Source organism: Psammomys obesus, unplaced genomic scaffold (assembly GCF_907164565.1).
Source record: "Psammomys obesus unplaced genomic scaffold, mPsaObe1.curated_primary_1811, whole genome shotgun sequence".
NCBI classification, from domain to species: domain Eukaryota; kingdom Metazoa; phylum Chordata; class Mammalia; order Rodentia; family Muridae; genus Psammomys; species Psammomys obesus.
Genome location: NW_026596244.1, coordinates 6692497 through 6701105, shown reverse-complemented (window position 1 = coordinate 6701105; position 8609 = coordinate 6692497). Strand labels below are relative to the sequence as shown.

Genomic DNA, 8609 nt, shown 5'->3' with positions numbered 1-8609 from the left:
TTAAACATATTCATACATGTATTGTTAGCATTAATATGTTGTAATTTTTGTGTTTTTTTTTTCTTTTACAGGAAGATCATTGAGCATTCCTTAACTTTTCAGGATTTAGATAAATGTTATAATTATAAAGAATCAAGCAAACCCAGTATTTTAGAAAATTATTAAAAATGCAGTATAAAATTTTGTTGGAGTCAGGTATGGTGGCTTTAATACCAATGCTCAAAAGACTCACAGGAAGAACCCTGTGAGTATAAGGCCAGCCTGGTAAAGATAATGAATTTTCCAGGTCTCTGAGGCTACATTCTGAGAGCTTTTCTGAAAATAAGTCCTTTGCTGTTGAAATGTATTTCTTACTGAGATGTATCTTGCCCACAAATTTAGATATATTTGATAGCACAATTTCAAATTTTAAAATTAAATTATTTTCCCAACTACCTATTTTTTATTTTCATTGATAACCTTATAAAATATTAAGATTTTAAATTTTAAGGTAAGATTAAGAATGACAAATAACAATAATAATTGCAAAGCATCACTCAATAAAGCTTAAGTAAACAATAAAACATAGTTTAAAAAAAAGTACAGAGCCAGGCATGGTGTCACATACCTGTAATTCCAGCACTTGGGGCGGCAGAGGCAGGTTGATCTCTGTGAGTTTGAGGCCAGCTTGATTTACAAAGTGAGTCCATGACAGCCAAACAAGAAAAAAGTACAGGAATATTTTATCATTGGGCTTTATTCAACCTATTTAAATAGTTTTGTTTTCCATTAATAATATATTTGATTACATTGAAATAGGACAGAAGCTCCAAAATGACCAAATATATCAGGGCACAGGGGTCTTTTATGAGACTGTTTCTCCAACCAAGGACCGTGTATGGATATAACCTAGAACCTCTGCTCTGATATAGCCCATGATTTGTTGGTATCCAAGTGGTTCCCTAGTAAGGGGAACAGGAACTATTTCTGACACGAAATGGCTGGCTTTTTTACCTCCCTCCTCCCACCCCCGAGGGAAGAGCAGCCTTGCCTGACCACAGAAGAGGACATTGCAGCCAGTCCTGATGAGACCTGATAAGCTAGGGTCAGATGGAAGGGGAGGAGGCCCTCCCCTATCTGTGGACTTGGAAAGGGGCAGAGGAGATGAGGGAGGGAGGTAGGATTGGGAGGGAATGAAGGAGGGGGCTACAGGTGGGATACAAAGTAAATAACCTGTGATTAATATAAAAATTATTTTAAAATAAAGAAAATAATTCTCGTTTCTATGTTTTGAGTAAGTATTCCCCAAAGTCTCCAGTGTTAGGGGCTTGGATCCATCCTACAGCACTACTGGGAAATGGTTGATAAGTGAAGAGCCTAGAAGAGAGAAATTATGGCATCTAGAACATGTCTCTAAAGGGGGTATTCATAACTCAACACCATCTCTATCACTGCTGCTATGAGTAGCTTCGTCTCTGCCTGTGCTCCTGTTTGATATTCTCTTCATCCACTGGGAAGTCTGGAAATCAGGTGAAAGTTCTAAGAATTTTGGTCCAAGCAAACACTTTTTAAAAGCTGGTAGTCTCAAGTGTTCACTGTTTTCATAGCAATAGTAATTTCTTTAGTAAGAGAACAGTTGGTCCCCTCAGTTTTTTAATGACAAAAAACTTACTAATAGGAAGATCAATATGTACTACTCTTTTAGCTGCTGGAAGGCATTTTTTTCCTGCTTCATCTAATGTGTACTAGGAAATAGAAAGATAATAAAAAATCATTTAAAATATGTATGTGTATGTGTTTAAATCCCATGCTTTCTATATTGTTTCACAGGACTCTGTCTCAATAAAAATACATTTAAAAAACAACGGGTCAGGAGGAGAAAAGCTGTTAAACTATGAGGCTAATACCAAGAGAAATATGTATTAAAAGAGAAAACTAAAACTTTTATGACTTATAGCAAGTTCATTATAAAATGAGGAAAATTTTTCCTGTTTTAAAATTTTTATATTTTCAAACCAAACTATAAGATTCAAGTTTCTAAGAAGTGTGTACATGGATGTGTGTTTGTGTGTGTGCACATGTGATTTCATATGTAAAGTATTATGCTAAACTCAGGTCAGCTTTGAATTATATGATCAAACTTTGAAGTATTTAATAAATACTTATAAATGAATAGGACAGAAAGTTGAAGCTGTGTGGAAGGAAATCATTAGAATAAGGCTAGTGAACATACATACATTAGAAGAAAGACTATGCTTAAATGATGATTACAGAAACTGAATTACATGTTTGACTTATGTTTTGGAAAGAAGACTTCTTTTGTGAACATTGTGACCTTCAGATAACTGGGAAATATTATGGTAAAATATTCAATATTCACTATGTATCTGAAACTTTCAAGAGATATAAACTGGAGACAGATATGAAAGTCATCAGATTATTAATAAGGAAAGTCTAAAGAAATATTCACATGTACCAAGAGTCCTTCAGCTCAACAGTCCAAAAGAAAATAACCAGTTAGAAGTTAGCAAAAGAAAAGGTTACTCTCATCAAGGAAAATGCATAAATTAAGTTAATATAATAAAATATGCAGAATCATGATCTTAGAGAATTTCAAGTTAAAACAAGTGAAGTGGCTGCACAGTTATTTAAATAAATAAAATTGGATAAAATTCCAAACAATGACAGCATCAAATGATGCTAAGAATGTGTAACTTCAGGACACTGGTTTTTGTCTGGGAAGAAAACAGAGTGTTTAGAAAATTTGCAAGACAGTTTGATCTTCCTGCTGAAGCCAATTTTATTTTCACTACTTAATCATGTTAAATGATATTTACCCAAATGTGTTGAACACTGTGCCTGAAAAGAATACATGTGACTATATGAATCTTCTTTATTTATTTATTACCATTTACTCACTTTGTATTCCTACTGTGGCCCTCCCGTGTCTCCTCCCACTCACCATCTTTTCCCCCTTTGCCCTTTTCCTCCCACTCACCATCTTTCTCCCCCTTTGCCCTTTTCCTCCCACTCACCATCTTTCTCCCCCTTTTCCTAGTCCACTGATAGGAAACATGAAAGCAACCAAGATGTATTTTTTCTTTTTTTTTTTATTTCATTTTATTTTCTTTACTTTTTTATTATTTTGTTTGTTTGTTTCAAGACAGGGTTTCTTTGTTTGACCTTGGCTTTCCTGGAACTTGCTCTGTAAATCAGGATGACCTCCAACTCATAGAGATCTGCCTGTTCTTGCCTCTCTCTAGTGCTAGGATTAAAGGCATGTACCACCACCTTCCAACATATTTCAACAAATAAAATAGAATTCAGGGACATCTCTGGGACAAGTTAGAAACCTAATGCAATGGAAGACCCCAAGAATCTATGAGGAAATGTAGAAATATAGATTCTAAACCATGCACCTCCTAAGACTTGCAGTGGAGGGATTGTGTCACCAACCCAGCCAAAGAAACTTTGGTCTACAATTTGGATGCTTACAAGATGTGCTTGAATAAAAGTGGCACAGAAATTGGTGGGAGAGACCAGCAAATGACTGGTCCAGTTTGAGACCCATGCCTGAGAGGGAGCCTGTCTGTGACACTATTTGAATGACCAGGAACTATAGCCTGGATAGGTCATAGACCTAGAATAAAACTAAACACAACTGGCAAAAAAAATAATCAATGAAATAATACCTGATGATATTCTGCTATGCTCAGAGATTGGTGTCTAGCCCAATTGTCACCAGAAAGCTTCACCCAACAACTGATGAAAACAGATGCAGAGATGCACAGCCAAACATTTTTGGGAATCCTGCAGAAGAGGAGGAAGAAGGATTATGAAAGCCAGAGTGATCAATTACAACTCAAGAAAAACCCACAGATCAACAAATCTGGGCCCCTGTGGGCTCAAAAAGACTGAATCATCAGTCAGGGAGCTGGCATGGGGCTGATATAGGCCCTCTTACATATGTTAACAAGTGTGTGACTGTTTTTAAGTGAGACTTCTAACAGTGGCAGCAGGAACTATCTCTGACTCTGTTGCCTGCCTTTGGGACCTTTTCTTCCTACTAGGTTGCCTAGTCTTGCCTTAATAGAAGAGGAGGTACCTATTCTTCCTTCAACTTGATATACCATGGCTGGTTGGTATCCATGGGAGGCCTGCTCTTTTCTGAAGAGAAATGAAGGAAGAAGAGATGGGGTTGGGGTTGTTTGAGAAGAGAAGAAGTGGGAAGAAGAGACTGGGAAGAGGGAGAAACTTTGGTCAGGATGTAAAAAAGAAGGAAGGAAGGAAGGAAGGAAGGAAGGAAGGAAGGAAGGAAGGAAGGAAGGAAGGAAGGAAGACAATAACAACAAAAACTGATAAAAAACAAACAAACAAACAAACAAACAACAAAAACATGTAGAAAGACTCTAGTACAACCATACAGTGGAATATTATTTAGTGTTGAATAGAAATGAACTTCTGAGTTCCCAGAAATCAAAGATGTCCTCAAACATATTTTTCAAAACGAAAGAAGCCCACAGATTGGGGAGAACCTCCTCCCCTTTCATCTGGCCCTGTTTTATCAGGTATCTTCAGGACTGGCTGCAAAGCCCTCCTCTGTGGCCTAGCAGGACTGCTCCTCCCTTGGGGGGTGGGGAGGTCAAAGAGCCTGCCATTGAGTTCCTGTCAGAAATAGTCCCTGTTCCCCTTACTATGGGAAACCAATTGGTTATTGAGCTACCATGAGCTTCCTCTGAGCAAAGGTTCTAGGTTATATCCATAAATGGTCCTTCGTTGGAAAAACAGTTTCAGAAAAACCCCTGTGCCCAGATATATTTGGTCCTTGTGGAGCTCCTATCCTTTCCACGTCATACTAACTCCCCTTCTGCCAAAGGTTTAGTTATGAGTCTTAGTATCTGTTTTGAAATGCTGCTAGGCAGAGTCTTGGAGAGGGGCAGGGAGGAGCTGAGGGAGGGAGGGTGGGATTGGGAGGGAATAAGGGAGCAGGATACAGCTGGGATATAGAGTTAATAAAATGTAACTAATAATAATAAAGAAATATCCTAACCTAAAAACAAAACAAAGCAAAACGAAAGAAGCCAGTCTCACTCTTTGTAAAGCTGACTCCAATAACCAGAAAGCATGGAAAAGGTGGCATTATAATGTCTTATAATGATCATTCCTTGCTAGGCTTTTGTGAGGAGGAAAAGATGCATTGGCCAAACATGGGAGATCTTAAGGCAATGAACAGTGCTACATGACACTAGAATGGTGGATTCATGTTCCTGTTTTGCCATTTCTACTATTAACTGTGTGCTGTAGTTCTTAAGAGTTTCAATATTGGCTGGCCAGTTACAGCCAATATACAACACACATGCAAAATGTTATGTAGGGGGAAACTTGGTGGGGATGTAAGAGAGATGTTGTCTTAGCTTTGCATTAAGAACTACAGCCAGCTAAGGAGTGCTGGGGGCTGGAGAAATAGTCTTCCAATAGGTCAGTTATGAAATCATACATGCAAGTAACCTAATACAGACCGAGCAGGTTACTTTTATAAACACACACACAAACGAGTAATTAATGAAAAAATCATGCATTTTGAAAGAGAACAAGAGTGCGTATATGAGATGTTGAAAGTGAAGAAAGAGAAGAGGGAAACTGAGACAAACAGCTATTGCGATTGCATATAAAGTAAGCTACTGGGATAAAGAGTCCCTGCTGGAAGTCTTATTAAAAGAGATTATAGTTTCCATTCCTTGTGCGCTGTGGATTTCATTGTATCATGCATAGACGAATTCTGTTAGATTTTGGATGCAATTCTATTTTGAGATTTTGCCATGATAATTAACTGCTGTAAAATGTATATACAGTGCTTTAACTAACATCTAGGCCAAGATTATTAGCTTCACAATATGAAATCTACAGAACGTTGATTGTCCTAGTTTGCATCTCTGTCGCTGTGATAAATACCATGACCAAAAGCTTCTTGAAGAATATATATGTGTGTGTATATATAGGCTTAAATGTTACAGTCCATCATTGAAGGGAGCCAGGTCAGGAGCTCCAGATAAGAATCTGGAGGAGTGAACTAAAACAGACCAAGAAGGAACTTCACTTACCGGATTGCTGTTGGGTTTACTCAGGTACTGTTCTTACACAGCACAAGCTGCCTTTCCAGGCATAGCATTACCCATTGTGCATCCTACCCCTCCTGAATCAATTGAGAAGATGCCCCACAGATTAGAGAGGCCAATCCTATGGAAGTACTTACTCACCTGAGAGTCTCTCTTGCCAGGCCAAACAGAATGCTCAAACTCAGTTTCCCAGTGTACCCTTTACACTGGGCCATGTGAGATTATGTTTCTATTTCATACTCTGTTGGGGTAAAAGAAAATTCTGATGGCAAGTCTGCTGAAAGTACTATCAAACTCCAGGTCAATAGCGATAGAGACAAAAATGTATTTATTTTATTTATTTTCCCTCCAAACTTTGTTACGACAAAAAATGAACTTACAATTAAAAAATGGCACAAAGAGCACATGTATCGTCAGGTGAGGGTGTGCATTACATGCCTTACATGCTGTCAAGAGTGGCAGCAGGCTACAGGGGTTTAAGAAACATTTGGCATAGTTTGAGTGGTTCCCAGCTCGGGTTCTAGGGCTTTGATTTTGTAAGCTATTGTGCACTGTGCAAGTTTCTGAAGAATAAACCTTATTTTAACAGTATTCATGCCCAATATGCATGGCCATAAAATGAAAAATAGAAAATGTGTCCCTGAAGTTCACTTAGAGGGTACTCAAACATTTAGGATATTCACCCCAGAACTAGTTCAGGCCAGTTCAGCCCTCTAGAAACATGGTTGAAGTGAATCTTCCTGAGTTTTAATGTGGTTAAGAGGAGGAAACATTTATTCCTTTGTTCCAAAGGAAGCATTTATATTTCAATACAGGTGGATGTTCCGGTTTGCCAATGGGTTGGTATGTGGATAGCTCAGAGAGAAAGTCGTAGGCACAGTATGTGTGGGTGACAGGCCTAGGTTGCCGAGTGCATTGTTAAAGGAGGGGTGCATGCATAAGCTAAGTGGAGTCTGAGGACACTAGGCTCTTTGCTCTTCTTGATTGCCTTACCTGAGGACCTGACCATTCTTCTTCCTGTTTCCTTAGCTTCCTGGGAAACATTAGGGGAACAGGTGCTTCTACTCCACAATCCTCAGTTCCACCACTGATATACTACTTACTGCCTTGCCACTGGCACAATCGCTACAAGGCTAATTCCTTGCAGGCTGAATTATCTTCTCATGAGCCAAAATGAACCTTTTCTCTTAAATTGATCACCTCAGGCATTTTGCCCTTATTATGGAAAGCTAATCAATAGTGACCAAGATTAACTCTTGTTAAAACTATTATGGTGTTTAAATAAGCAAGATGCTTTAAATTGGTAAACAATATTATATTATCATATTTTATAATAGTTTTTAAAAATAGAATTAAGAAAACTAATGAGCATATTTTGAAGTTAAATCTGAAAAAAATAGTAGCAGGGTTTAATCTATGAGACAATGTAAAGATTATTAGTGGCATATGGAGTTCAATCTGCAGGGTTTTGTGGGGCCTGGTTTGCAATGGCTACAGAAAGCAGCCTCCTTGATGGTGTGTACAGACTGTAAATTAATGGAGGTCTGTGAGGGACCATAGAGACAGCTTTCCAGGAGTACTCATGTCTTCAAGCTCATGCCGTCTTCAGTCTTTACCATAGAAAATTACATAGAAGCTTTAGGGAAAGCTTTGGGCAGAGTTAAAAGGTCACATTGGCCAAGCATTATGTCCATCCTCACCACGATCTAGAATAAGGAACCTGTGACAGTGGTCTTTTCCAGGTCCACCCAGAGAACCTACTTCTCCAAGAATAATGATTGCATAAGGTGGTTGAAGATCAACTTCAAGACATAACATCCAAGAAGCAGTCCACTCCCAATACCAATGAAATCAGACTTATCCCTAATCACGGTACTCTTTACTTCATATGGCTTCTACTGTGCTGCAACTATACTCATTAAATTTACATATTATACAGATAAGTGAATAATTAATTAACTTTCAAGAATGTTAAATGAAGGTCTAAAGTTATACCATCAGCTTTATAGACCTGTAATCCTGTCATTTGAAAGGCTGAAGAAAGAGGATCATTGTGGTTTCATGACCTAATTAGGCTACATAGCAAGATCCTGTCTTAAATAACTACAGTAAGAAGAAAACATAGAAATAAATTTAATAAGATAATACTTCTATTAACTATACATTTAAGTGGCATTATTTTCAATTAAGGCCAATTTTCTGGTAAGAGAAGAAAGAGGCAAATCTACTGATCAAGTATGGCAACATGACAATAGTCAGTGAAGCCATTCTCAACTGCAGTCTCTGGATTTAAGATGCTTCATCTTAAAAATATATATATATATGCATCTGCAATTCAAGCTTTTTCCAGATTAAAGAAAGCCTGTTCAATCTGTCTGCAAAAAGATCTTCTATTTGCCAAATGTAATTGTCATCTCATAGGCTTATTGCTAAATAAGCTCCCACTTTCTAGTTCTCTCTCAACTCTGACTGGCTCGTTGAACTCAGCTGTTCTTGATCAAAGTCCTCTCTAAG

General features: G+C 37.9%; 1 pseudogene; it reads left to right on the top strand.

The window, feature by feature from the left end:
• Positions 1-7553: 7553 nt before the first annotated feature.
• Positions 7554-7663, top strand: LOC129668626 (small nucleolar RNA SNORA70; annotated as a pseudogene).
• The last annotated feature ends 946 nt before the right edge of the window (positions 7664-8609 follow it).